We start from the raw sequence: 5846 nt of genomic DNA on the forward strand, positions 1-5846 counted from the left end.
AGCAGGAAGTTGTGGAAACCAAGCTGAAGGGTAGGCAGGGGGTGGGGCTGGAGAACCACAGAGGGACCACCCACCTGTGGGGGAGGTGGACCCGGAACAGGAGGCCATTGACGCCAGGCTCCTCAGGCCTCAGCTTTTGTCTCCACATGGCCCTCTGCCTGCGTTCCTGTCGCCCACCCACCCCTTTTCCTTTATTCACCAGTCTCTGCTCGCCTGTCCTGGGCAATGCTGGGGATAAGGAGACAGGGGAGACTGATCCTAAGTGGACAATGACAGTATATGCAGTGAAAGAAGGCTGGGGGCTATGGGAGCCACAGGCCCCTGACAGCAAGGCGAGGATGGAGGGCGGCCAGTGCCCCCGGGGAGCCACTCTGGCTCATACTACGAAGCGCAGTCAGCTCAAAGGTCACCTCCTTCAAGAAGCCCCCCTGCTCTCCAACCTCTGGAGTAACCTGCGGCCCCCTTGCACCCCCACTGTGCTTGTGCCCGCTGGGCTCTGCCTCCCACCACACTGGAGGATTCTGCTTCACCTGTGTCCTTGGCGCCCAGGGCAGGGCGGGCACGGGGCGGGCTTGATGCGTGTTTGTTGACTGAACAATTGAACATCCTGGTTTTTAAACAGGAGAGTGCAGGGCTCAAGTGGCTGCTACAGCCTCCTTCTGTCCCTTCTCCTTGCCACAGTCTAGGAATGAGGGAGAGGGGTCTGGATGGGGCTGTGGGGCCCAAAGACAGCAGGGTGAGCATCACAGACAGAATAGGGCAGCAGCAGCAGATCCTGCGCAGTTGAGGTCAAATTCTACCAGCTGCGTGACCTTGGGGCAGGCACATCCCCTCTCTGAGTGTTATGTCTCCCTTTCAGCGCGGGCTGTTTCCCAGAGTACACAGGAAGGTGTGAGAAAGGGTGTAGGAAGCCAGAACACGTCATGGGCTCTGTAAGTCACTGGGTTTAACCAGGAGAGTGTGGGGTCCGTGGGCAATAACGAAGGTGGTTAGCACTTACTAGCATGGACTATGTACCGGTGTGGTGCTAGATACTTTACAAATACTAAGGCAGTCCTTGGATTAATTTTCTACATCTGCCGTAACAAAATACTACAAACTGGGTGGCTTTAAACACCAGAAATGTATTGTCTCAGTTCTGGAGGCTAGTACAGTAAAAGCTGTGCAAGGCAGAAATCTATCAGAGAAGGAAAACTCAAATATTTTCCAGTAACGGAGAACGATAGAAAATAACACCGCACCCTGTCAAAGGCGGAAAACTTGAGAGACCAGGACAACTGAGGCGGCCCCGTCGAGAGCTGGCTCTCAGTTTCACCGTTTGAATTCAGGGTGTCAGGGCCATGATCTCTTTGAAGACTCTGGAGGGAGACCCTATCTCGTCTGTCTCAGCGTCTGGTAGCCCAGGCGTTCCATGGCATCTAACGCATCTCCACATGGCCGTCTTTCCTCTCTGTCTCTGTGTCTCTTTTATACAGACACCACTCAGGCTGGATTGCGGCTTGCACCCAGTACGAGTCAGAATCAACTCCACGGCAATGAGTTTAGCTTTTTCTTTTTTTTTAAACTCCACTATGACCTCATGTGAACTGATAACATCTTCAAAGACTCTATTTCTAAACTAGGTCACGTTCACAGGCATTACGGATTAGGATTTCAGCCTACCTTTTTCGGGGGCACGATTCTATCTGTGTGAGATGTGTAATTCTGTCATCTCCATTTTACAAATAAGAGAAATTGAGGCCCAGACAGGCTAAGAAAATCGTCCAAGGTCACAGAGTGAGATACGGATGGAGCTGAGATTTGGACCCTGTCGGCTCCAGTATACCGCCCCCTATGCTCTACTGCCTCTCTCGTGCACACTGAATTCTAAGGCCATTCCTAGCTGCAGGAAACCCCTGTGAGTGAAGCAGGGTGAGGAGTTAGGAGGCCCCGAGACAGGTCAGGGGGGTAACTGGTCTCAGGTCCCAAGCTCCTGGGCTAGTCCCAGGTGAGCAGGAGACCAGGAGGAGGTCTGGTTCCTGGGGGGCTAGGCTGGGCTCTGCAGGGTTAGGGGTGCCCCCTCCCAACCATAGAGGCCTGAGCTGAGTTCAGAGAAGCATTCTGGGATGCTTGAGGCAATACTGAGCCAGGAACCCTGAGACATGCTCCCCTCCTACCCCTTACCTTTCCTGAGTCCCTCATCTCCCTTCCGCACCATGCAGGGCCTTGGATCCCAGAACTCTGGGGTCCCCCCTCCGGCCACCACCTTCTGATCCCAGCCAAGCATCCTCTCCTACAACTCTGCCTTTGGGCAACCAAACCAAAAACCCCATTGCCATGGGGTTGATTCCAACTCATGGTGACCCCACGTGTGCAGAGCAGAACTACTCCATAGGGTTTTCATGGCAATGGCCTTTTGGAAGTAGATCTCCAGGCCTTTGTTCTGAGGTGCCCCTAGGTGGGTTTGAACCACCAACCTTTCGGTTAGTAGTCCACCGCTTAACTGTTTGCACCACCCAGGGACTTCTCTTCGGGCACCAGGAGTTGATATTGGAGGATTGAGTGTTTTTCCCCACAAGGGCTCTGGGCCCAAGGGCACATCCAGGTTCTCTGGTCCAGCAGTGTGTTCTGTAGAACTGGAGCATTTATCATTCATTCATTCACTCACTCACTCTATCCTTCCCGCAGGAAGTTGCATTTGTGAGCAGCAGGGGTGAGCAGGGGTGTTAACATCCTACTGCTGCCTGGGTTCTCCGTCTGCCCTTAGGGGCCCCTAGGCTGGAATGAAGCCCTCAAGATCCAGAGATGGGGCACAAAAATCCACTGTCTAGGGACCCGATAGACACGGGAAGAGGGGAGAAAGGGGGGCTCTGATCCTGGGCTTCATTCATTCCCCTGCTCATGACCTCATTTCTTCAATCTTTAGGACTCTTCCCAAGGCTGTGGGGTCCCATTTTGCTGTAACTCCTCCCTGCAACACGCACGCACACTAAGCCACGAGACTCCTCTGTCCAGAAAAAGGAGCAGCGCTCACTTGATTAAATGCAGTAGCCGGGCATCTACAGAGGGGAGTTGGGCCCCGGGGTTCTAGACCCAGCGCCATCTCCTGCACATGTGACCTGTGACTAAGGCCCCAGCCAGCATTCAGAGCTGGGGGTCCCAGTCTGGGCAGCAGTGTCACGTTGTGATGGGAGACAGGAAATATGAGCAGCCAGAGGGAGGAGGGACTAGGGTGTTAGGGAGAGTGGCCTTCTCCTTTGATCCCTTTCATCCCCTCCCTTGAACTCGCTTCAGGAGGCCAGGAAGCCGGTGCTACTTTGATCAGAGCTGTGTCCCTGGGGCCTAGCACAGTGCTTGGTCCATGGTGGCCACTTGATAAAAAAATATTTGTTGAATCAATGAATGAACTTGCCCATTCACTCACTTGTTGATTCATTTGCGTATCCTGCCGCTCCTGACTGGCACCCAGTGAAGGCTGGAGCAAGGCCCTCAGGCTGGTCGGGGAGGATCCTGGGAGGAGCTCACAGCTTCATGGGAGAGACACTGACCTGGATAAAACCTGCACAGGACCAGTGCAGAGCGGGTGTGGGCAGGCAAAGTTACTGGGGTCGCCGAAGTCAGGAGGGCCCACTTTGGCCTAAGAGCACAAAGATGGGGGCTTGGGACATAGTCTGAGTCACTGGCTGGGACCCCAGTCATACCCCTTTGGGGCTCCATTCCTTATCTCTCCACGGTGGTAACCATTCTCTGTGTGGTTGAGCTTGAGTGGAATGGCACCAAGTGGCACACCATGGCCCTGCCTGGCACAGAAGGGGTATCCAGGTGGTGGGTCCTCACACTCTAATATGGTGCAGAGTCCAGAGAGTCATACAGTCGGAGACTTGAGTTCAAATCCCATCCTTCCCACTCTGGCTGGGCCTGGGACTAATCTCTCACCCTCTCGGAGCCTCTCTCATCTGTTAAAGTGGGTGTTGACAGCACCCCTTCACTGGCTTGGCAGGGGGGATTGTATGAGGTGCACCCTTGGTATGGTAAGATCTTCATAACCAGGAGCTATTTAACAAAATTTTTCTTTTTAAATAACAGCTTTCACTATATGGCCACATCACCCGTGCACCCCATAGGTTTTCAAGGCTGTGAACTTTCAGAAGCAAATCACCAGGCATTTCTTCCAGAGTGCCTTCAAGTGGGTTTGAACTGCCAGCCTTTAGTTAGTAGTCCAGTGCTTAATCATTTGCACCACCCAGGGACTCCTTGACTTGACATCATCTAGCAACAACAACAGCAATTCTAGAACATTTCATCCCCCCAGAAGAACACGCCATACCCATTAGCAGTCCCTCTCCATTTGCCAATCCCCCTAGCCCCTGGAAACCACTCATCTACTTTCTGTCTCAATAGATTTCCTTGTTCTGAACATTTCATATGAATGGAATTATGTAATATGCGGACTTTTGTGACTGGCTTCTTTCACTCAGCATGTTCTCAAGGTTCACCCATGTTGTAGTACGTGTCAGGACTTCATTCCTTTTTATGGCCAAATAATATTCCACTGTATGGATCTACCACATTTGATTTATGCATTCATCAGCTGATGGACATTTGGGTTGTTTCTACTTTTTGGCTATTATGAATAATGTTGCTATGAACACTCATGTACAGGTTTTTGTGTGGACGTATGTTTGCAGTTCTCTTGGGTATCTACCTAGGAGTGGAACTGCTCCGTCTTGTGGTAGCTCTGTGGTTAGCATTTTTAGGAACTGCTCGTCTGTTTTTCAAAACGGGCGGCCCATCTCACATTCCCACCAGCAGTGCATGACGCTTCCGAGTTCTCTACATCCTCACCAATCCTTGTCATTGTCTCTCTTTTTTATTTTAAGGGATTATTATTTTTAGCCTTCTCGCCCTCCCCATTCCACGGCTGGGAAGGATTTCTGGGGGTGAGGGGGAAGTGAGAAGGAGGCGCCCTCCTGGCCACCCTGAGGGCCCATGTCAGGACCTCCGACACAACCCCTCCTCAGGGCGCGCTCCGGAGTGATTGCGGGGATACGTGTGAGTGGGAAAAGGAGGGGAGGACCTGGCCATTCCCACCAGCCGACTTGGCCCCAGGCTGGGGATCACCCGACACGCAGCCCTTTCTCATCTTGCTCCGCCCTGAGACGTGGGCAAGGCGAAGCCCCGCCCCTTCCTGGGAGCCCACCCCACCTCGACTCCGCCCCCGGGGGGGCGCCCCCTCCTCAGGGGGCCGAGGCCCGGACCGTAGGGGGCGGGCGGAGGCCCGGAACGCACTGGCCCCCGGCCCTGGCGTCCCAAGAGGCAAGGCCAGCCCTGCTTGCCCACTCAGGGGCTTCCATTCATTTTGAGCCAGAAGGGCCCTGCCGCCCCCTCAGCTGTCGTAGCCTCGTAGAGGGAGGGCGCGGGGTGGCCGAGCGGGAGCCAGGGGACCACCGAGCTGAAGGCCACCCTAGGGGAGAAGGGACAGAGATGGACGGTCCTGGGCCTGGGAGCGCCATCCCCAGGCAGGGGTCTGGTGGCCCTGGATGAAGTTTGGGGGCTTTCAGAATGGGGGTCTGTGTGCACAGAATAAAACTCTGGAGGGCGCAGAGTAAGAATCGGGGGTCCCGGGATCAAGGTGTGGGTGCACGGGATGGAGTTCCGGGGCGCAGATTAGGCGGTGTCTAGGTGCGCAGGGTGACATTCTGGGGAGCGCAGAGTGAAGGTCTAGGCCCCTCGGTGAGTCTGGGGCCTGGCATCGGAGTCGATGGCCCCAGGATCGAGCGCTTCGGGGGGCCCTGACCCGGCTCCGGGAGGCGGCCCAGGGCGGCGCCGTGGGGGACCGGGCGGGGGCCTGCGGCCGCCAGGGGCGG

Source organism: Trichechus manatus, unplaced genomic scaffold (genome assembly GCF_000243295.1).
Source record: "Trichechus manatus latirostris isolate Lorelei unplaced genomic scaffold, TriManLat1.0 scaffold00113, whole genome shotgun sequence".
Classification (NCBI taxonomy): Eukaryota; Metazoa; Chordata; class Mammalia; order Sirenia; family Trichechidae; genus Trichechus; species Trichechus manatus.